Source organism: Lepidochelys kempii, chromosome 8, assembly GCF_965140265.1.
Source record: "Lepidochelys kempii isolate rLepKem1 chromosome 8, rLepKem1.hap2, whole genome shotgun sequence".
Lineage (NCBI taxonomy): Eukaryota > Metazoa > Chordata > Testudines > Cheloniidae > Lepidochelys > Lepidochelys kempii.
The window spans coordinates 84,119,879-84,143,384 of NC_133263.1; the positions used below are offsets into that span (position 1 = coordinate 84,119,879).

Genomic DNA, 23,506 nt, shown 5'->3' on the forward strand with positions numbered 1-23,506 from the left:
GAAAACATATATTCTTTAATAAAGGTCAAATCCTGTTCACATTATTCACACAAGCAGCACTACTGGGAGTCAACAGAACTTCCCACGTGAATAGAGCAAGCAAGAGATGTTGCTTTAATATCTCTAATAAAAAGGAATATGCTAGGCACTAAAGGTGGGATTCACAAACATACTTAGGTGCCTAACTCCCATTTAAATACCTTTGTGAATCCTATCCTGCCTACAAACTGGTTAATGTCCAGCTTTTCTTAGAGAAAGTATGTGCCTTTCCATTCTAGTGAGATTAACTAAATATTAATAATAAAAATCCATGTGGTAAATGTTTACATCAAGTCACAAAGCTAGCTAAATGTAGCCCTAAGACTGAGCTCAGTTCAGGAAGATGTGGGGTGAGGAGAAGGAGAGGGGGCAAGATGGCTGTATGCCACCTTTGTAGCCCCCAGATTCCGGGCACAGCCAGCGACCTGTCTGTTCTCCATCACAAGCTAAAGCAGCCTAAGGATTGCTCTAAATTAAGTTTGGGTGCAAAGGCCCTCCCAAAGGAACTTGCTGTGGCAAGAGGTGCTTTGGCTACACTGCCTCTTCTCCTGGAACTCCCCAAAATATCTATATGTTGGGGGCAGTGTAGAGCCATTCAGCTTTACACCACATAGAAAATTCTCTTTTACCAGGAGAAATGCCAGATATCTGATTCAGCTGCCTTTGTGCACCAAAGAGATCACCAGGGAGAATCAGTGTCATAATATTATAAGTTAGTGCTGAAGAAAGTATCCATGTGCAAATAAGGGAGGGTGACAAGTGAAAGCTATCAATCTTTCACCAGACTGGCTCTGAATAGTGTTGTACTTTGGTAACTGATGTACTTATAGTCAGAAACTGCTTAATTTTACTTGCTCTTCTCTCAGAGGAATGGTGCTATCAGTGCTGTGACGTTAAATAGGCATACAGACATATAATTTAAAATATGACCTTTCAGCCAGTTTATTAACAATGAAATGTAAGCTATGAGCCACTTATATGCCTTTTCAAAGCATATTATTCCTTTTGGTTTTCTACACTCCTATTTCCTTTTACACTTTGAAATGCTGCTACATGCTGCAACTGCCACAGGTAAATTGCTTTTACTAGTTTGTGCATTTTCTTAGTGCTCTTTATTACCCACTTTGGATGTTGGCTCACTTTTTCCACTCTCTCTAAATCTCTTTATCTGTCTTCTCCTTCTCTCCCCTCCCACCCCCCCCCCCCCAGTTTCTCCAGTTATTCTAGGCAGAAGTTTTTCCTATTGCCTACTATAGAGAAATATGCAAGCTTTCCACAATTCCCAATCAAATCATGGGGAACTGAAGTGGGTATTCAAAAGCAGTTAATTTGGAGTACTGCACCGCTTCTAACAAGCTTCCTGCTCTAGCAGCAGAAGCACACTAACCTTGGGCTAACCATTTAAGATCATAAGAACCATTTATCAGAGCACTATGAAGATCAGGACCTTTCCGATAACAGAGGCTTATTGGACAGTCCTATATTGACACTAGCATCTGAAATCTGCTATGCTCAGGAGTAAAAAGGAATCTTAAAAAGAATTAATCAATATTTCATGTCTTGTTTTAACACCACTGGACTTTAGTCCTCTCATCAATATACTACACTGACAGGATAAATAAAAATAGCAGAGTAAGTTTCCAGATACCTTCCCTGGGAGATGGAGTACGTGACAGAATACAGAGTATGTTCTTTAAAACAAAACATTTCTTTTCTTTCTTCTTTCTGAAGATATGTGGCTAATGAAGGAAAACAATTAAAAATAAAGGGAGTTCTGGATGAAATGTAACACCTATTGATACTATAAACATATTTTTGACATATTAATAAAAGCAATACAGAAAATGTGAAAACAAGGCAATGGTCAGCAAAAGTTATTTGGTCTATTTATCTTGTAAATTAAAATCTTATTTTGCCTAATCTCCTAGGATTAGGGCTTCAGAGAAATGTTAGTTATTGGGATTTAATTCACGCTCCTAACTAAGGCCCCGATTCAGCAAGGTATTTAAGTATGTCCTTAACTTTAAGCACAAGTAGTTCAAATGGAGCCAATAGGACTAACATGCTTAAAACTGGGCACATACTTAAGTATCTTGCTGAACTGGGGCCTTAGATGTGACTGTGTCTGTGTCTGTTTAAAATATCACTCACTTCAATTTTTAAAAAAATTAATGAGTTTAAAAGTTATTTGCAAATCTCAAGTTTCAAAACACTGCAGTTTTATATTTATGGGATTTTTCTATAACTGAGCTAGAAAAGATTGATGATAGTTCCGTACAAAATGTAGAGAACTAATAATTTGTTAAGAATTTGCACATCAAATGGCAAATTAGGTATCTGGGAAAAAGCTTAGATAACATATAAACAGAAATCTGGGTTGGCATTCAAGTAACACTAGAGAAAATACACATTAACCTCTTAACCTCTGATTTCCATCTGGTTCCTTTTGCTCAAAGGGCTTTTTTCATTTATTAAAAAATACTCTTTGCCTCAAAACCTTAACAAGAAACACTAATCTGAATGTTTAGCTCAAACTGAGCACAGATTCAAGTGGTATGCAATAATGGCTCAGCTTCCATAGACATTGATAGAGCAGCATCAGGTCTAGAGAGTGCTTTTCATCTATAGATCTTAACACGTTTTTCACACAGGTGGGTAAATATTAGACGTGGTCAACACACACAAAAACAATTTTGGAAAAAAATTAAAAATGTCTAAGTTCGTGTTTCTCAGGGTTAAAAAGAGAACAATTTTTCATTTAAAAAGTTTTTGCAAATTACTTTTTTGGAAAACATCACATTTTCATTTTTCTCCCCTGGCCCTCTTTTTGCCACTGAGTCCAATAAAATGAAAAACAACCAGGGTTTCCCAAGCCCCCCTCATTCCCACTTTTTCCCTTTTCCCCAATGTATCTTCTCCTACTTTGGGAAGCTTTGAAAAGTTACAGAATCCCAAAAGAAAAACCAGAAACTCTGCCTGTATGTAACTTTTCTAAAGTGAAGAAACTTTAAAGAGTTAATGGAAAGGGAAAAGAAAAAAACCCTTTACATCATCTGTTTCATTGTATTCTGTGTCACAAAGAAAAAAGGAGATGGGGAGAACTTTAAATTTAAAATTAAATTAAAACAAAATTAAAATTTCAATTTGAAATTAAACTTTTTTTTACTTTCCCGATCAATCTTTGAAAAGTTGAAAATGATATTTCCCATGGAAAATGTCACTTTTGATGAAACTCCATTTTTCAGTGGAAAAAATGTTCTGTCAAATATTTTGACCAGTTTTTGTAAATAGCACTATATCCATTTTATGGAAAAACTGAGGCACAAAAAGATGAAATGACTTGGCCCAGGTCACACAAGTGTTAAAGGTATGAAAACAACCAGCTATCTTGCTGACCAGCCCAGTGTTCTACCCACTGGATCAGGCCAAATCCCATCTTTGCAGATTTTTTTCTTTTAACATGTTCATATTTTAGCGCGCACACAGACACAAAAACACCTTACATTGTGCATGCTATTACATACCCGTGAGCAAAATGAACCAGCACTTTAAGGCCTAATCCTGATGTGCTTAATAGTCTCCACTTCCACTGAAAATGGAATGAGTGGAAGGTGCCCAGAACCTCTCAGCATACAGACTTTAAATATTTTAGATTTGAAAATTAAAACCCTTGAAGTGATTTCATTCAGAAAACCAACTGTCTGCATGCTCAGTGTCTACTCCAAACAATACTCATATTTAGTTTGTGATCCACTATCCCAGATCCTTTTCTGCAGTTCTCCTTTCTAGTCAGTCATTTCCCATTTTGTATTTGTACAATTGATGATTCCTTCCTTTGTATTTGTTCTTATTTAATTTCATCCTTTTTAATTCAAACCATTTCTCCAGTTTGTCAAGATCATTTCGAGTTTTAATGCTGTCTGCCAAAGTTCTTGCCACCCCTCCCAGCTTTGTATTGTCTACAACCTTTATAAGTGTACTTTCATGCCATTATCTAAATCATTTATGATAATATTTAATAGAACTGGACACAGGAGAGAACCCTGAGGGACTCCACTTGATATGCCCTTCCAGCTTGATTGTGAACCATTGAGAACTGTTCTGTGAGTACGGTTTTCCAGCCAGTTGTACACCCACTTTATAGTCGGTTCATCTAGGCCAGAGGTGGGCCAACTCCGGCAAACACATCGGGACCATCCTGCCCAGTCCTTGAGCTCCCAGCCAGGGAGGCTAGCCCCTGGCCCCTCCCCCATTGTCTCCCCTCACCCGCAGCCTCAGCTCGCTGCACGGGCAACACTCCGGCGCTTCCAGTCCTGCCGCTCTGATCGGCATGGTAAGGGGGCAGGGAGCAGGGGGAGGTTGGATAAGGGGCAGGGAGTCCCGGTGGGCAGTCAGGGGACAGGGAGCGGTTGGATGGGGTGGAGGTTTTTGGGGAGGCGGTCAGGGGACTGGGAACAGTGGGGGTTGGATTGGCATGGGAGTCCCAGGGAGGCTGTCAGGGGGCGGGGGTGTGGACAGGGGTTGGAGTAGTCAGGGGACAGGGAGCAGGGGGCGTTGGATACGGGGTGGAGCCCCAGGGGAGCGGTTAGGGGTGGGGGAGTCCTGGGAGGGGGCAGTCAGGGGACAAGAAGCAGGGGGGGTTGGATGGGTCAGGAGTTCTGCGGGGGGGATGAGGGCAGGCTGTTTGGGGAGGCACAGCCTTCCCTACCCAGCCCTCTATACAGTTTGGCAACCAGATGTGGCCCTCAGGCCAAAAAGTTTGCCCACCCCTGATCTAGGCTATATTTCTCCAGTTTGATTATAAGAAGGTCACATGAGACAGTATAAAAAGCCTTAGTAAAGTTGAGATATATCATATCTACTGCTTTCCCCCTATCCATGAGGCTTGTTACCTGTGATAACATGCTACTGCAGCTTTGGGGAGGTGCTCTTTCTTTACAAAGCTGCCTTTTTAAAAAATCACTCTCCAGTTCTTAAGGGTATGAAGTCACGGACTCCACTGCTGGGGTTGCTTTGCAAGCAGTACATATCCCCCACTGAGGGGACAGTGGCTTGTTCAGGATCTGCTTAAGCCTGCGCAGACAGGGACAAGAGTTAGCCCTTAGACTTTCACTTTCCGGCAGTTTTATGAGCTGTTAAATATACCTTACCATATTTGGCTTTGTCCAATAATGGCATGTCTCTGCTGCTACTGCAATATGTGATACGTAAAACCTTATATTTGATTATCTTAAAATATAAGACAATCAGACAGATGTCTTTTCCTCGAGCTTCATAGTATGCTACAAAGCTGTTTAAAAGGTGGGAAAACTTATGAAACTTGGTAAAGAAAAGAGTAGTATGTTTCATGCTGGGCTAGAAAACAAAAAACAATCTTTGACACCTATTAATATGTTCTGGTATAGGCTAAACAAAGAAAAAATTGGATTTCTCTCTAATCAGGGGAAAACAGACGGCATCAAATCATTTTTTTAAAGATTAAGGCTGAGTGCATTCAAATTAGGTAAAAGTTCGAGCGTCATCAAAGTTCTGCTTCTAATAGAAAAATCCCAGGAAGCTCTTTTCTTTGTTCACGCACAAATTCAATTGTTTCATAATTTTACAGGCACTTTTAGCAGTTTTCATAATTTTAGAGGCACTTTCTAGAGGCACTTTCATAATTTTACAGGCACTTTCTAGCTCTTCAATTTTTAAATAAGTGGATAATCCCATGGTTGGGTGGACGATCCTTTCCAATGGGCAGTTCTGCAGTGAATATTTAACTTTTTTTTTAAACAGGCTTTGATGTGCCAGTTTCTGATTCCTGGATGAGATAATGAGCATGACAAATTAGGCTATCAATCTCAGTCAGGACAGCAATTTTTTCTCCCCTTGTTTTAATTCCTGATTTGGAGAAATCAATGGGTGGGGCATAGGTGCTGGAAGTAGGGGTGCTGCTGCACCCCCTGGCTTGAAATGGATTCCATTATATGCAGGGTTTACAGTTTCGTTCAATAGCTCTCAGCACCCCCACTATACAAATTGTTCCAGCATTTAGGCTTGCACTGCATATTAGTACAGAGAGTATTTGGCCAGTATAACTAACCAGATATCCATTTTTTGCTTCATTTAAAAATATATATTTTTAAAACAATTGAACAAACTCAACATTGACAGTTTAAAATACTAGAACTTCCTGAGCAGGAGGGGCAGATGAAAAATGTAATACACTTGTTTTTGAAGGTGCTCTCTCTCATTTCATCCTGACACTGCAGCACTGAAATCAGCAGGCATTTTCCCATTGACTCCTGCTGGATCAGGATTGATCCCTTGATAAATTAAGTAAATGTACTTAAGTCTATTGGCTTAAATGAATTCCCAGCTACGATCCATGAAGCAGGAGGTTTCATATCGTCTAGGGTCCTTCCAACATGATCAGAGTTTTCTGTGAGCTGTTCAATATCTGAGACCAAACTGTGCTTTTAAAGCTTGGGTCTGTGTTACAGCTAGCATGGAACACACACGCCCTCAGTGAGCTCTGAGAGGTATTTTGTCTTAAAGAGGCACAGTGCCCCTGGAACACCTCAGAACTCAGTGTCTGTGTCTATACTGCATCTTCTCCCAGGGAGGGTGCCGCATGTTCTCATCAGGTGTTGGGCCAACTCTCCTGGACAGTGGGGAGGCCCTGCTTCTTCTCTTCTTCTCCCTCTGTGTGGTGTCTTCTGCCCCAGCAGAAGAACTCTCGAGCTCCACTATCTTGCCCCCGAGCGGGACATGGAACCAGGGAAGAATCCTTACGTCTTCCCCAAATACGTTTGCATAAGGACCAGGAAAATTTGGCCTGTAGAGCCTTGTTGAGCCTGCTGCTCAGCCCAGGCACGGAGAAGTCTTGGCTGCTGCAAAAAGACTTTCAAAGGCCAGATTTGCCCACATATGACAAGCATATTTCATAAATTACATCCAGTTGTTCTCAGAGGGTATGTGAACGTTCCCTGGTTTGAGATAATGGATTTTTTTTTGTCCCAGACAAACCAGGCTTTGGTTTATTGTTAAATATCCATATGTTTCGTTTCTGTATCCTACCAAAAATACTTGCCACTTTCTCAAAACTCAGTTGCTCAGACAGATGTCCCAGTGGTTATTTCTGCGCTCACCAGATTGTCCAGACAACCAGAGAATTATTGCATTAAAGAGCTCTCCCTTGCTGAGGTAGCATCTTCCAGTGATAGGTACATCAACTACACATCACCTTTGTCTTCCAGAGTAAACAACAAGGTTTGCCCCCAGGCAGCTATGGGCCAAATCCTTCTCTTCTTGTGGTAGGTAGAACCCCACCCTTTTGGACAGTGGAAAAATCCACTTTGTGTGCCTGTCTCGTGGGAGGGGAGCATTTGGGTCTGAACTCAGCAAGTTGTTGGCTTGGCCGGAATTAGAGAAGGCAGTCTGGCTCAGGAGAAAGACTCCAAAGAGCTAAAGAGCATTAAGACTAGTTCAGGTTTGATTTTGTTCTCTGTAAATCAAAGGCAACTGTTGTTATTCATTATACTTCTAAGGTTTGTTGCTAATAGTTTTTATATTAATGCATGCTTTCTGCAGAGAAAGAAGTGGCATAAGAAGGGCTGTGAACAAGGCACAAACACAGAGAATTGATTTTGCTTTATAAAAAAGGTTTATATTTTTCTTTTGTACTGGGATATCTGTTAGGTAGTTGTTTACCATAATTATTCAGTCATTTGTGTGTGCATGCATGTGCAGGCCCACTGTATGCTCTGTAACAATATAGGACATCTAATAATAACCAGCCCTTGCCCCTCAAGCAGCAAGCAGACTGTTTCCCACATTCAAAACCCCACATGGTGCTGCAGGTCATTCTGTAAAGTGAAACATTTGTGTATTGATAGATGTTTTATTATCCATTGTGTATGGTTTCATGAAAAGATTAAGCAAGTGGAATGTGTTACGAGCAATGTGGACCAAATTCTGGATTCAGGCTGTGAGTATGCCTGAATAGATGTATCCAAGAGGGGAATAGTAAGGCATATTTTGTGCTCAAATGATGGATCCCCCAAAACCACTGAGTTTTCATTAAACAGATTTGCCAAACACTGAACCATAAAGCCACATTCAAAACAACAGTGACATTGCACAAATCTACACATTTTTGCATATACCACCCAGTCTACCTGCAGAGCATCTGGGCATCCATTCTTATTATGAGTCACTGTTCTGTTATAATATTTTTATTATTTACCATTTGTATGACAGTAGCACCTATAGGCCAGAATCAGGATTGGGCCTCATTTGTGTTGGGTGCTGTCCTAAAGACCATCTCATTGAAGACAAGAAGCAACAACTCTAAGGGGCTCTGAATAATGTGTGTGTGACCAGCCTAGAGGAGACAGCGAGGATGCTCCTTGGCTGACCAAAAGAAAGGAGCAAAGAATGTTGATGTTGCATTAATTTGTGACTGTCTGCAGTTTCTTTACAATAAACACAAAGACCTGACCTAATATCTGTAATTTTTGGCAACAAATTTAAAAATAAAAATTTAAAATAACTATGAGCAAGTTACTGCATTTACTGGAATCGATAGCATGTCTTTGTATATATAATTCCAGGGCTTACATTTGTACAATCTTTTCTTCATGTGCTGTTACACATGGGAACCTGGAGGAGAGCGAGTGAGGGAAAAAAGGCATCTTAAAAGAACCAACTTCTGCTATCCATGGTTTTGTGGTTTCCTCATTTCTGGTTCCTTGATCTGACTTTGATGCATTCCTGCTCAGCTGTGAACTCAAGTGACAAGAGAAAGAAGTTATTTCATCCAAGCACAGTGGGCTGCTTTGAAGACTGTGCTGCTGGGCTCAGAGGAGAAAAAGAGCAATCTTGCTTACCAAGAGTGATCATGCAGGCCTGGCTCACTGCAAAGCACAAGCAGGAGAACCAAACTAAAGGGATAATTACAATCATAAACACTGCCACAGACAATATAGTTTTAAGGTTGACTTTTGTACAGGAAAATTCATGGTACTTAATCTTTTCATGTCAGAGGGTAACCCCTATAGAGATAGGGAGTTTCCAACTTGACTTCTGTAGCTTCTTACAGCCGCACGGTCTTTGCAGTTTACACTGCCTGTTCAGATATGAACAGTATCTCAGATATGCTCAGTATGGAAGATTATATTCCAAGATACAAAAGAATATTAGATTTTGGGCAAGAAAAAGAAAAGTTCCACATGGTTTATCTTGACTCCAATCCCATTTTTCCATTATTCATTGTAATTTTACCCTCCCCAGAAATACACATGTTCTTTTGAATCCCTTGCTATCAGTTCTGTGTCCCAGGTGCAAATCCTGGTCCCAGAGGACCCTGAGAACAATGTTTACGCAGTTCATACATACAATGATATTTTTTCCAAGCTCCCATCTTGCAAATTTCACCTGGGATCTAAAAGTCATGCTGCTTATGATTACCAATAACCCTGACCCAATGGAGGTGTATTATACAGTAGATGAAATTGACATCTGCAGTTCTTTAGTGTATATACATTAGTAAAGATTTGACATTTGGAACTTGCTTAACATTTCTGTGGATGCACTAATCAATAAAAAATCTCCCACAGCTGTCTTGACTCTGCAGTGCTAAGAGCGGTAAAAAAATTGTAGATTGGGAACATTTTTTTCCTATTCTTTCTAGGTTGCTATACTACACCCGTGACAATTGCTACTGTCTCAGAACAGTTGAGGCAGAAGGGCCCCTAAATGCACACAGGGAATAGATTTGAGGGATAAGGTGGCACCATTTTTCGTGTAATTTTTTTCTGATCATAAAGCCCCTGTGTGAGAGTCACTTCACGCACATAAAGGACCCTATTTTCAGCTGGTGGAACTCTGCTGATTTACACCAGTTTAGGATCCAGCCCAAAACATGAATAATTGGGCTCTAAGTAGTTGAAGTGAACAAAAGGTGGTGTCAGGTTTCAGAGTGTTAGCCGTGTTAGCCTGTACCAGCAAAAAGAACAAGGAGTACTTGTGGCACCTTATCAGAGACGAACAAATTTATTTGGGCATACGTTTTGTGGGCTAAAACCCACTTCATCGGATGCATGCAGTGGAAAATTCAGTAGGAAGATATATATATGTATATATATATATGTACAGAGAACATGAAAAAATGGGTGTTGCAATTCCAACTCTAATGAGACTAATCAGTTAAGATGGGCTGTTATCAGCAGAAGAAAAAAAACTTTTGTAGTGATAATCAGGATGGCCCATTTCAAACAGTTGACAAGAAGGTGTGAGTAACAGTAGGGGAAAAATTAGCATGGGGAAATAGTTTTTAGTTTGTGTAATGACTCATCCACTCCCAGTCTTTATTCAAGCCTAATTTAACAGTGTCCAGTTTGCAAATTAATTCCAATTCAGCAGTTTCTCACTGGAATCTGTTTTTGAAGTTTTTTTTGTTGTAATATTGCGACTTTTAGATCTGTAATGGAGTGTCCAGGGAGGTTGTGTTCTCTGCCTGGTTTTTTAATGTTATAATTCTTGATGTCTGATTTGTGTCCATTTATTCTTTTGCGTAGAGACTGCCCGGTTTGGCCAATGAGGGGCATTGCTGGCACATGACAGCATATATCACATTGGTAGATGTACAGGTGAACGAGCCCTTGATGGTGTGGCTGATGTGATTAGGTCCTATGATGGTCTCCCTTGAATAGATAGTGGACAAAGTTGGCAACGGGCTTTGTTGCAAAGATAGGTTCCTCGGTTAGTGGTTTTGTTGTGTTGTTGCTGATGAGTATTTGCTTCAGGTTGGGGGGCTGTCTGTAAGTGAGGACTGGCCTGTTTCCCAAGATCTGTGAGAGTGAGCGATCATCCTTCAGGATAGGTTGTAGATCCTGGATGATGAGCTGGAGAGGTTTTAGTTGGGGGCTGAAAGTGACGGCTAGTGGCGTTCTGTTACTTTCTTTGTTGGGCCTGTCCTGTAGTAGGTGACTTCTGGGTACTCTTCTGGCTCTGTCAGTCTGTTTCTTCACTTCAGTAGGTGGGTACTGTAGTTTTAAGAACACTTGATAGAGATCTTATAGGTGTTTGTCTCTGTCTGAGGGATTGGAGCAATTTGGTTGTATCTTAGAGCTTGGCTGTAGACAATGAATCAGGTGATGTAGTTTGGATGAAAGCTGAAGGCATGTAGGTAAGTACAATGGTCAGTAGGTTTCCGGTATAGGGTGGTGTTTATGTGACCTTCACTTATTAGCACTGTAGTGTCCAGGAAGTGGATCTCTTCTGTGGACTGGTCCAGGCTGAGATTGATGGTGGAATAGAAATTGTTGAAATCATGGTGGAATTCCTCAAGGTCTTCTTTTCCATGGGTCTAGATGATGAAGATGTCATCAATGTAGTGCAAGTAAAGTAGGGGCATTAGGGGATGAGAACTGAGGAAGTGTTGTGAAATTTGTGAAAGGTGGTGTGAAATTTGCTCCATCTCTCCCAGGATACTGCTCAAGCCTGAGAGTTGGCTGCAGCCCCATGTGTTAGGCCCACTCTGTGTTGGCTGGGTCAATGACCCACTCCAGGAGAACAAAGGACACACAACCCTGTTTCTCTGGTAGCACCTGCAGCTGTGTAGCAAAGCCTTCCACACTAGGGGCAAATTGCACCATTTAATAGATGCCACGTATTAATGTGCTCTAAGAAAGAATATATCATGAACAAATCCTATCAGTTTACGGACACCACTAATTATAAATACTAATTTATGCTGTTGCATGTATAGCAACTTTCATTCAAGGATCTCACATCTGTCTATGTGCTTGTACCACACATTATCGTACACTCTGAGTGCAGATCACTTATAAATTCTGCATGTGAGGCTCACTCATTATTTCAAAGTGCTTCACAAAGCTTCCCCCGTTAAGTTGGTAAGTATTGTTTCCCCCATTTTACAGGGCGTAATTTGAAGCATCAGGAAGCTGTGACCCAGTTTACTCTAAAATAAGTGATTTAAATGACTCAAATATATTGCAGCTGCAAGTGGCCCCCAGGGTTGGAAGCCACCAATTTGGGGGTGTGAGGTGGTCACAAAAGGCCATGCCCTCTGTTTTGGCTATGTCCACTTTTCCCTGCTTTGCCAGCAGTGGGGAGGGAGAGTAATGTAAGAGGCTCTGCGCCAGCAAAGGATCCCCTTGCACATGGATTAACCTGGCTTTGCAGCTGCAGCACTGACTGTCTGGCTCAAAGCAGCTGCACTGAACGTGGCCTAAAGTTCACAACATAATGCTGGAGGGAATGGCATGTTCTAGGGAATCACCTTCACATCTTCTAGGATTGTTTCAAACTGAAAAGCTTCTGACCTGATGCAGGGAAAAACTAATAGAAGTTATTTCAGGAACAGATTTTGCCCTCCCTCTCATCACCTCCCCCCACGCCCAAAAAGAGAAAAAATTCTGGTAACAGCGGTAAAGAAAGGATCCTGATTTAGTGAAATTAACAAAGAACTTGTTTAGAAATCTTGTGACTGGCTAAAGTGGTGTAAAATGATTGGAAAACCCCCACGGATTAATATTGATATAATAAGAATAACCTCTATTGTCTCAACTCTGTACCATTCCCTTTTCTCGAATGTCTGACATCCCCTCCTTTTACACTGTTGTAAGAAAATTACAGTTGTTGTACCCTCAACAACTGTTGTTATCACTGAAGATTTAGTTTGAAATTCTGTGCTGCATCTCTAAGATGTGCAGCCCTCGGGGGTGGTGGTGATAAGGTGACTTTAATTCACCTTTGCACCCTCCAAATCCTGGGCTACTCAGGATGTTGAAGAGGTCCCTGGCATAACTTAGACAGTGTTTGTCATGTTCTTCTGTGCCAGATGTGGACTGGCTGCAGAGCTTGCTTATGCATACCAGATGTGTTCATCATGAGACCCTTTAATGCTCTGCCAGGTATGGCTGAGGTTTGTTTAAATATGGTGTTTTGTCCACAGTGCCAGATAGCGACTGAACAGTATAATACAATTTAGCTTTCCATTCCATCTCCCCCTTTGAGTTCTACATTCCTAACCTTTACAATACTTACACTATCATGCTGTCTTGAGGTTCAATACATATCAGTCTGTTAAGCATCTCTGAATCATACTGGTTTTCTAATTATACAACCTGAATGCATGACAACTTGGTTATCAGGCTGTCCTTTAGTTGTAACAACTGGCTATGGCCAGTTTGGAATCCTTGAGTCTTCTTCTTGTTCTGCATCTGCCGAGTTTGCTCTGTTGATTGTTCTTTCTGAGGAACAAGTTGTAGATGTCGATGGTTTCTGTTGAAATGTTTACTGTTGGTCATGATCACATTCATATTCAGATCATTCTGGTTGCTGATTTCTTTTTCTTTACCACAATTTCTTTACCTGGCAGTTCTCTGAGTGACATCTGTTCACAAGCTCTTTTAGCCCTTTTACCTGATTTGACTAATTGCTTCAAGTCCGGCCTCTTTGGAAATAGGTTATTTTCCAAAGCTGGAACAGTAGTTCTGAGTTGTCTTCCCATAAGGAGTTGTGCTGAACTATACCCAGATGCTGCTATTGGTGTTGATCTATAACTCAGAAGAGCAAGGAATGAATCTTTCTGCTGTAGGATTTTCTTGGCTATCTGAACAGCCCTCTCAGCCTCTCCATTTGCTTGTGGATAATGTGGACTGTTAGTAATATGATCAAAATCACATTTCATTCAGAATGATTTAAATTCTGCAGCAGTGTTGTTCTGGAATACTGAAGTGAGCAAAAGTACATTTCAGTTTCTGAATAACACTGCAATATGTTATGTATTTTCAAGTACAATTTCTATATACATGGAAACGGACGATCAGGTAATGATGTCCTGTGAATCTGCATAAATCTGCAGCTAGTCTCTTCCAAGGTCCCTCTGATTGGGATATTTGTACACTATATGGTTAGTGTTGTCTCTTAAGTTGATTCATATTAAATCTCCTTTATAAAGTCCAGTATCATCAAATCCTCCATTGAGTACTTCCTCCCTTCTCACTACCCCCATCATGGCTGCCAAACTGCAGCTGAGAGGGTTGTTGGTCTTTAATCCTTTGGTCACATACCTCCAGGGCTAATCAGAGATGTGGCAGGTGACTTGAGCTCTGGAAGTGGTTGAATGTGATTGTAAATTCCTTTTGAGATGACTGTGACATCAGCTTCTGAGTCAATTTTAAAGTCAATAATAGTCTTGTCATGAATATTCAGTTTCACTCTCCAGGCAGGATCTATTTCACCACAAGTGATAGATCCCAGAAACAATGGCTCTTGATTTTCTGTAATATGAGTCAACTCCTTGACTTTTTTGGTATGGCATACAGCCGCAAAATGTCCATATTCCATGCATGTATTACACTATCTGCCTCTGACTGCACATGCATCATCTCTTAGGATATGACTTTTTCCACACCTTGTGGATGATGTAGGCTGGAATTTGTCCCTCTTAGCCCCCTGGAAGTTCTCTCTCCTTGCATCAGGGGTTTTATGATAATGACTTTTAACACTCAAGTGTCTGTTCATCATTTCTCCACTTGTTTCAGGTTTTTCAAGCTTGTCAAGTTGTTATAGGTTTTGCTATCTCATCAGCTCAGATTGCTTTGCTCTCTGTGTAGCTGTGGCTAGGGTCAAATCCCTCTTCAGTTTTAGCTGCTGTGAAAGGTTTTTATCTGTTAACCCAATAACCAGCTTGTCTCTAATATTTTCATATTTTGCATTCCCCAAATCAATTTCAGCCAATGTATGCAGAGCTCTTATAAAACATTCAACATTTTCTCCTGGCTCTAGAATTCGCTGGTGAAAACATGCTTTTTAATAAATCACACTTCTCTGAGGTACAAAGTATGCAACGAGCATAACCAGAACCCTTTCATGATAATCTCTGTGATGGTCTTCAGTAAAATCAAAGGAGCTCTGCCTGCTTGCCCATAGCATAAATTAAAGAAGATACCTGTATATCAACAGTTTCCTTGTGGAGCTTGGCAACAATCTTGAAAAATACTGCTTGCAAAATATTGTTTCCCCTCTGTCCATTCCAAAGGTTTCGGCAAAGCTGAAGTTCTCTGAGGCATTGAAGAGTGGCGTGTTGAGATCCAGCAATCCTTTGTGCTTTGTTTCTTCTGTTTCTTTTTGTAGTTTACTCCTGACACCACATCATGGTCCTGTACCAGATATGGACTAGCTACAGAGGTTTATATGCATGAGATGTATTCATCATAAGATCCTTTAAAACTCTGGCAGGTATGGCTGAGGTTCGTCTCAATACCATATTTTATACATAATGTTCACCTAGTGGTTGAACAGACATTCGTGGCCTGTCTAAGGGTATGTCTACACGACAATAAGGTGTCACTGCAGCACATATAGACATACCTGACTCGCTTTGATCTAGCTAGCTAGAATAAAGATAGGTGTTCAGTTGCAGTAGCACAGACTAGCCACTTGAGTACATCCCCAGGGTCCCATGCAAGGTTGTACCACCACTGCTGTGATGGCATTCACTGCTATTATTTGAGTTAGCTAGATCTAAGCTGCCTGAATGTATAGTTGCCAGGGTGGCTCGTTTTTAGCCAGCCTGACCAGTTTTTGTACTGCCTTGCCCGTTGCTGGCAAATATGTGCTGAACGCTGTTTTTTCCCCACTGGCTAGTAAAGCGCAGTTAAGCTCCCTGCTCTGGAAGGAGTGATGGAGGCTCAGTAACCAGAAGTGGAAGAGGTAGAGGACTTGGGGAGGGGTCTTCTTGAGTTCAGGTTGGCTGACAGGCACTGGGCAACCTTGCTTGGGGAGGCACCAGTGCTTGATGCACCAGACAGGGGCACCATATTTGGAGGCACAGGATTGTCAGGAAGCAGCAGCGCAGAGAAGTCTCCTGCCTGCAAACAGTCTTCCATTGGGGTCAGCAGGTAAGAGGCAGAGGTGGCTGGCTGGTATCCTCTCCTGGTGTGCTTGGGGAAGGTGTGAGAGTTGCAGATGCCCCTGCCTCCCCACCTCCTGCAGGCACCCAACACTTATTCCCTGCATTTCCCAGACACCCAGCACCCCCTGCCTTCTGCACAATCCACCTGCGTCTCATAGGCACACGCTATCCTCAAACCCCACACACCCAGCACCCATCAGCTCTCCTCAGGCATTGATCACCTACAGCCCTTTACAGAGCTCCTGACACCGCCCCCTTAGCACCCATAATTCCCTGGCTGGGCCTCTTGCATTAGATGCCTCAGCCTTTGCATTAGATGTAACCTCAAGTACTCATTGCTGGAATTCTGTGACATCGCCACTAAAAATAAGAATTTGCTGGCACCAGCAAAATCAAATACACATTCAAAAAGACTTAAGGGGTGGTATGATGTGCAAAGTTTGCAAACATTTATCTTAGGACAAGGTAAGAAAAGTGACAAAATAATATAAAAATACACAGTTTCTTTCTTATTTTTGTGTAAAACGGATCTCTAAAACATATTAGTAATAATTAGCTATAGTCAATGCTGGGATTCTTTCAGTTGGTGGGGAGTGGTGGGAGTGGCCAGTGGCTAGTTTTTCTGACTCTTGAAGGTGGTAATCCTAAACTGCTCAGGTATGTCTATTTGTGCTGCAGACACATCTCTGATTGCAGTGTAGACATACCCTAAGTTATGGCAGCCTCCTTAGTCTGACCTATGGGCTGCAGCCCTGCCTGCAATCTCTTGCACTGCTCTGTCCTGTACCCTGTACTTACAATCACCCCCTACCATGCTTCTCTTGCCCCCAGCCCTGCCCCTGACATGCCCCCTTCACCAGGGCTTGTGCAAGCGTCCTTGGAAGGCGCCTTATGGCTGTCATTTGCAGTTTCTGCCCCAGGGGATTTGTGGGTTTCTTTACTTTGCTGGGGTCCTTTTATATGGCAGAAAGGGGCTGGAACAGGGTTGAGGCTCTCCCTTTTCATAACTAAAAAAGAACCTAAGCTCAAAAATGTGCAAAGTTGAAAAAGAATAGTGTATTGACACAAATAAAATACTTCTCTTAAAATACACTGAAACCACACACCTGACGTTTTTATGCTGCACATTCTTTCTCCAAGGAGGATGTAAAACAAACAGAGCTCCAGTTAATCCAGCATCCCCAGAGTGAATTCATTTGATAGGTTTTCCCACCCTTTTCTTTCAGTATTACAATACTTAGTACTCCTAGCTGCGTGCTTTAGAGAAATCTACTGTTGGTGAACACAAGAGAAATTCCCCGATTAGCTCTTACCTTGTCAAGACAAGATACTGAACAGCATTTATCTACCCTTGGCTGAAAGTAACGTGTATTTTTAATAAATAATTCCCCACAAACCATTTTAATTAAAAACAAAACAAAAACAGAAAAAGTGAATAGGAGACAAATTCCAAAAGGGACGCAGCATGTGTCTGCGGCTTGGCAATGGAGACTATTAAAAATGTATTTTGTAATTTTCTACATTGAATATGGGAGAAAGGCCAGAGTGAAACTGTACTCCGATCTTGGTCGATCAAGTTAGGGGAAGGGAGACTGAAGCCTTTGGGTCAGATCCTCAGCTGATGGAGCTACACTGATTTACACCAGCTGAGGTCATAGCTCTCTGTTTACTTTTTAGCTTTGTGGGTTCTGTATCAATTTAATTACTCCGCTCTGTATTGTCGGATGGGGATGGAAGGGCATTGTGTTTTTCTCTCCTTGTATAGCATTTAATTAAGCATGCTGCCTTTTCCAATGAGTGAAGTTCAGGCTCTCAAATCCAGAGCGGTGGGATGGGCTCGAAAGTCTGTCCACCTGGGTTGGGAGGCTCATTTCTAGCTGCAGCATAGATATAGCCTGAGAGGCCCCAAGTTTGGGGCCCCTTTGGACTGTGCACTGTACATTCACAAAGAGCTTACAATCTAAATCGATGAGACAGACAAAGGGTTAGGAGAAAAGAAATAATGGCAGGATATTATTTCCTATACTTAGACTAGGAAGTAATGGAGTTGTGTGAGGGGCTATACAAATCCCACACTGGCCACGAAAGGGTTAACAAGCTGCTATGGGCTCTATTACCGCCAACCCTCTACCCCTGTAGTAGGTGTCAGGCTTGGAGGAAAGGGTTAAAAGGGGGAGAGCTCAGCTCGGTTGGGGCTGACTCCAGCTCCATCCTTCACTTCGTGAGAGAAGGCTGGCTAGCTAGGCCCTGACCAGAGACTCCTGCCTGCCAGAGCCTCCCTGAGGGAAGAGAAGCTTAACCCAGGCCTGTGGTTTGACTTGCCTATTGTTGCCTATTGTTGCTTAGTCAGACTACAGCAGGTGCTGCCCTGCCTGAAGGGGGAGACAGCCAAGAAAACCCTTTTTGTCCATTTAGCACCTGACTGGGAACATAGGAGTGGGTTGTTGCGAGCCCAGGAGTGCCTGTCACATGATCTCAGATACATGGTACGGTAAGTATTAGTAAATAGGATTATTCTATACATAACATATATATATATATATATATATATATATATATATGCTCATGCAGAGATCCTATCAGAGAAGACATAATGGGGTGATATGCAGGAGTGAAAGTGGGCCTGTACCAGCTGGTATGGCGAACCAGTAAGAAGCCGGTACCAGCCCGTACATAGCTGATGTTAAAGTGCTGCCGCGGCAACGCTTTAATGTCGCTGCCCCTTTTTCCCCCCCATTGGCGGGGACCCTACCGGCAGGGCCTACCAACAGGGGGGAGCAAAAGGGGCACTTCCCCAGGGCTGGCGACTTAAAAGGGTCCAGGGCTCCTAGCCACCGGAGCCACGGGCCCTTTGAAATCGCTGCCGGAGCCTGGGTGATGCGGGCAAGGCCAAGTGCGGATGGTTTGGCTGGGGGAGGCTGACTGCCAGCCCCACCCCTTTCGCCCAAGGCCCTGTCCCTTCCAGCAAGAATTTAATATTATTTTCACCCCTGGTGATATGGTATGAAGATTTTATTAGCATGCGTTGGGATGATGACACTACTCACAAATAGCAAGGCTATGAACAATGCAGGTCAACCTAAATGCGAGCCAATAAATCCTTCATACCTCCACATACCATGATCTATTGCATCTATACTTACGTATACTCTGTAGAGAGTTAAATATACATTGTAATGTGTCTGTATTGAAAAGGAGTATGTTTATATACTGACTAATGTCTGTTGAGTGTTTTTAATTTTCTGTACAAGGTAGTGCCTGTTTCTTCTTAACACTGTAACTCCTTATCACACACCTGCAGTCGTGCCATCTTGAATTATTATCTCATCAGCTCTTGCAAGCTAAGAAGTGTCAGTTCTGGTCAATACTTGGATAAGAGACCTTTAAGGAAAATCCAGGATGCTTTAGGAAATGGTTCAGTAGGAGAATTCTCCTCTGTATTTTGGCACTGAATCAATGTCCCCAAATGATGTTGGAGGTGCTCAACTAAGTACAGTATTCTTCACTTCCCGTATGCTGCTGCACCTTGTTATTGTGCTGCCAAACAGCTTCCACATTCCACCCCTGAAGTGGCCACATCTCCATAGCATGTGAAAGGATTCATGCACCCGTGTAGTTTGTAAAGCAATTTGATAAAAAGGTGCTACATAAACCAAGACATCTGGCCATGCTGATGCTGGGATTTACTGGATCTGCAACCTGCAACTCAGTGGGGTGTGGTCAAATGTGGTCTAAATTAGTGGCTCTCAACCTTTCCAGACTACTGTGCCCCTTTCAGGAGTCTGATTGTCTTGTGTAGCCCAAGTTTCATCTCACTTAACAACTACTTGCTTACAAAATCAGACATAAAAATACAAAAGTATCACAGCACACTGAAAAATTGCTTACTTTCTCATTTTTAACATGTAATTATAAAATAAATCAATTGGAATATAAATATTGTACTTACATTTCAGTGTAAAGTATATAAAGCAGTATAAACAAGTCATTGTCTGTATGAAATTTTAGTTTGTACTGACTTCGCTAGTGTTTATGTAGCCTGTTGTAAAATTCAGCAAATATCTAGATGAACTGATGAACCCCTTGAAGACCTCTCTGTACCCCGATTGAGAAACACCGGTCTAAATCACCTTTATGCATTCCTGATCCTGGCCTTTCTCAGCACTAGGTCAGTCACCAAGCACAATTTAGGGTAGCTTTTCTGGCAGCTGGGGACAGGGAGAATCCAGTCTAGCCACACTCTCTTTTCTTTGGCTACAGCCCTTCTTCCAGGGGCAGGAGAAGGGCCATCACAGAGCCACCAGGCTTGCTGTATACCACCCAAAGATCCTCTTACTCCAGGGGAATATTGATGGGGCCAGTTAAGCCAGTCTTCCAGCTGCTGAGTGCTGTGAGAACATAGGAAAGACCATGGTCATTTTGATTTTGTCTTAGGGTCTTAGCCAATCACAGTATTGCTATGACTTTAGTGAGGCATTTTATGGCTTCAATTTATTAACTTGTCTGCTCAGAGTCAACTGGTGTAACATCTACTGTTCTGAACAAATAAGGCAAAGTGGCAAAATCCTATCACACTATGTGGACAGCTGCGTCTATTGTATTCCCTATGGCAACTGTGATACATTTCTATTGGGAAAACCAGAAACCCACCACCTATCAGGACACAACAGCATTAGATAGGAATCAAAGGAGGGGCAGCAAGCTCCCAGATAAGCATAAATGTTACCACATAACATTAGTACGAAATGAACCCAGAGGCTGTCAAACCCACAGTCAAAGAAAAATAGGAAATTCAAAAGTCAAATGAAAGAGATGCTTTATACTTGCATGAAAATAGAAGGCTCACCAAATGAATAACTTTCACTCCTGTATAATGTCTCACTGCAATGACAAAAATTGAGCTGGTCTACGAGGGAAAAATTACACTGAATAAATGAAAAAGAAGTGAAACACTTTCCCCAGCTGAATTGACAGAAATGAGTCTTAAGGCGACAGACAAAACCATATCTATTAGTGGGAACATAATATCTAATCACAATTAATTTTCCTCCCCTTGCTCAGTGAGAATCCTTTGCTATACCGAAAAGACAACCCCACAATAGCCCCACACTTTGGATCAAAACACAATGTGGGAGAATTCTAGAGTAATATATACATATACTAGAAAAGGGATTGAGCCACAAAATTTGGATGCAGATTTGAACATGCCACAAATTTGGGGTTGCTTGTATGTGGGGTTTTGGATTAGGCCCATGTCTAATACATACAAGAATGTATATATTCACCCATGTTTTGTTTTTACTTTCTGTTCAAACCAATTGCGAAGTAGGTCCATTCACTATCAGTTTTGAGATTTGCTACATATGCTATGTCAAAATATGGATGTAAGTGTTTAGAAGTACTTCACATTAATACATTTCTTTGTAGCAAACAGTAACTTTACAGTTTCAGGTATCATGTTCATTCATAAATCTTTTGTCTTTATATATAAAGCTGGGTAGGCAGTATGATTACTGATCAAACATCTATACTTCTGTAATAAGGGAATGAAATTTCCCTTTATTACTGTTTTATCTTTCTGTTTAGAAAGGAAATTGTTTTCCTAAACATTCTGAACATTTTGCAATATGCAGTATCTCACTATGCCTATATAATTCCTCACCCTGGCAATAAATGAGGATGTTCGTGCCAGAACCTCTAAAGCCTTGACAAGTTAGCAGTGTTTAATTTGTAATGAAAGAGGTGCCGGGGCTCACGCAATATTTTTACATTCATAACAGCTGTGACAAGCTCAGACATGCCCAGGCTATGAACTGCCAAGCCTGGAGTTGCCAGGGCTTAGCCTTGCAAGCCCTGGCAGAGATTAAGCACCGCAAGTTAGCCTATGACTTTAAATTCAGGTTTACGTAAGGAATTCAGAATTATACAAGCTTGGAGTGGTTTTTATTAATACTAAACATATCTGAATTTCTCTGTCTTTGCACCCGAGCAGGATTTCACTTTTTCTTATATAACATTAGTCACAGTTTTAATTTTTCCTCAAAATGGATCTCTTTAATGTCTGCTATTTACTATCCTTGTCAGAGACATTGAGCACAAGATACACCATATCTACAAGATGCAGAAACTACTTTCTTTTCAGACTCACGCAATAGGTAACCAGATGGTTTTAAGGAAGGATCTATATTCTGTGCTTTACCTATTCATGTGTAGGATTTTGATTTCATTTGAAAGGAAAGGCATAAACCCCAGGTCTGAACACTAATGGAATTTCTGCATTTACCTGCTGATCCATAGCCTTTAGGTTAGATTGTATGTCAGCCAGCAGCCAGCTTGTTGAATGAAGCAATACTTTAAAACTAAAATGAAAAGATTTCTGTTATATGTAGACCAACACTAGATATTGAGGCAGATTTCTGGTGGATTATTATTAGAAATATTTTCCACTATGTCTAATAAGTGAGACTGAAGAAGCCACAGGAAGTAGACCTAATTAGATAATGCTGACTTGCAGACCAAAAAGGAATATGGAAATGTGGTTTGCCTAAATGCTGTGCCCCCTCCTGGAAAGACTGAAGACTATTTAAAAGCCAAGTGGTTAGCATAGTGGTAAATGGTATTATATAGATACACCAACTCAGTCTCGTAGATTCAGAAAGTTTATGCTGTGTCTAAACTGGCAGCTGCCATTGTTTGTCTGCATTACACGGATTTTCAGAAGGGTTAATATTCTGCACTGATGTTATGCTCAAAGGCAGTGGAGCTCCAGAGACTGGGGATATAACAAGGCCTGAGAGGGCACCACACAGTCGCTGCACCAGATAAGCTGTTTGTGCCTAAGTACATCTAAATATTTGTTGGTGTCTTCCATGGGAACTTGAGCTGTGTAAGGACTTCAGGACTAGCCCATTTTGCTAGGAGCTTGGGACCCAATCTTGTACGGTACTGTGGGTTTCTGTAAAGTACTGAGTGCTGAATTCTGTTCCCTCAAGTTCTTAAGCCATACCCATCACTGCTGACATCTATCTGAGCACCTATGGCAGTCACAGGAGTTGAGGATGTTCAGTACCCTACAGGAGGCACTCGTCGCTGTGCACAACTGGGTGATCCTCGGGGGAGGAGGGTATAAGAGAGGTGATTAGAATTAATTCAAAAGTAGCCAAACCAGGAAGATCCCTGAGTCATTTCTATCAGAGCTTAGATAATGTTATAAAATGAATCACTGCACTGAATTGCCATGTGTGTCAAATGTTTAACTTATTGCTTTTCATTATTTCATCTCTTCAGAATGGATGTAGACTGTAGATTAGATAAAATGAGGACATGGTAAAGAGAACCTTAATACTGCAAGAAAAATAGCTATATGCAGACTTCTATTATAGTCTAGGCATATTTTATGAATTACTACTGGAAAAACCTCTTGGCTGCAAGACCTTATTGGGGAGAAGATCAGATCTTAGCTTTGGACCTCAGAAATGTCTGCTTGGGGGCAAATGAACTGAGTTGTACAAAAATATCTGTAATGGAACACACTTG

General features: G+C 41.5%; 1 protein-coding gene across 2 annotated transcripts in view; it reads right to left on the minus strand.

Moving 5' to 3' along the window:
- The window catches only part of ST6GALNAC3 (ST6 N-acetylgalactosaminide alpha-2,6-sialyltransferase 3), a 315,028-nt gene that overhangs the window by 6,497 nt on the left and 285,025 nt on the right, over positions 1–23,506 (minus strand). The gene's annotated exons all lie outside the window — the stretch shown is intronic.